Source organism: Garra rufa, chromosome 23 (assembly GCF_049309525.1).
Source record: "Garra rufa chromosome 23, GarRuf1.0, whole genome shotgun sequence".
In the NCBI taxonomy this organism is placed as follows: Eukaryota; Metazoa; Chordata; class Actinopteri; order Cypriniformes; family Cyprinidae; genus Garra; species Garra rufa.
The window spans coordinates 303,238-304,692 of NC_133383.1; positions in this window are offsets into that span (position 1 = coordinate 303,238).

A 1,455-nucleotide genomic window follows, 5' to 3' on the forward strand; every position below is an offset into this window, starting at 1 on the left:
ACTGAAGTAATGGCTGATAAAGATTCAGCTTTGCATCACAGGAATTAATTATATTTTCAAATATATAAATATAGAGCACCATTATTTTAAACTGTAATAATATTTCACAATATCACATTTTCTGTATTTTTGATCAAGCAAATGCAGCCTTGATGAGTATATAAGAATTCTTAAAAAAAAAAACATTAAAAATCTTACTGATCCCAAACTTTTGAGTGTATACATACATTATGTCACAAAAGTGTGTACATCCCTCACATTTCAGCAACCATTTTAGTATATCTTCTCAAGGGTCAATGTGCAGCTTGTATAGCAGTATAGATTTACTGTCCTCTGAAAATAACTCAACATACAGCCATTATTGTCAAAATAGATGAGGTCAAGATGGTTGCCAGATTTGTGAGTGCATGTAGTGACAATGCGTTTGAGCTTCATTTGATCTCAAACGCATTGTCACTACATGTACTCACAAATCTGGCAACCATCTTGACCTCATCTACACACGCAATTGTATTTCAGACAACATCTTGGTCAAACCCCTACACATCTCTGACCACTTCTTCATTTCATTTGAACTACATCTTGCTACTTGTGCACCCCCAACTCCCCTGCCTGTCACTTTTAGACGAAACCTACGCTCTCTTTCTCCCTCCCACCTTTCTTCACTAGTATCCTCCTCTCTTCCCTCTCCAACCCACTTCTCATCCATGGATACTAATGCAGCGACTGACACCCTATGTTCCACACTTACTTCTTGTCTAGATGATATATGCCCTCTCTCCTCCAGGCCAGCACGGGCTACTCCTTCAAACCCTTGGTTATCCGATGTTCTTCGTGAGTATCGGTCCAAACTCAGGGCAGCCGAGAGAAAATGGCACAAATCTAAAGACCCATCTGACTTGAGTATGTATCGGTCTCTGCTTTCATCTTTCTCTACTCATGACCATACTGCCAAATCTTCATATTTCCACAACAAGATCAACAATGCTGCGGACGCACGGAATCTTTTCAAAACTTTTAACTCACTGCTCTGTGCCCCTTCACCTCCTACAATCACTTCTATAACAGCTGATGATTTCGCCACATTCTTTACACACAAAACTACATCTATCAGTAGTCAGTTCTCAGCTCCACACTTACAGGAACTAAAATCGACCACACCCACAACCAAAACTCCCCTCTTCTCCTTCTGTCCCCACTCTGAGGAAGAAGTATCCAAACTTTTCCTCTCCAGCCATCCGACGACATGTCCCTTAGATCCTATCCCCTCACACCTTCTCCAAGCAATCTCTCCCACAATCCTACCAGCGCGCACACACATCATCAACACATCTCCTCTCACAGGCACTTTCCCCACTACATTTAAGCAGGCCCGGGTAACCCCACTGCTCAAAAAACCTACACTTAACTCTTCACTCATTGACAACTACAGATCTGTCTCCCTCCTTCCATTCA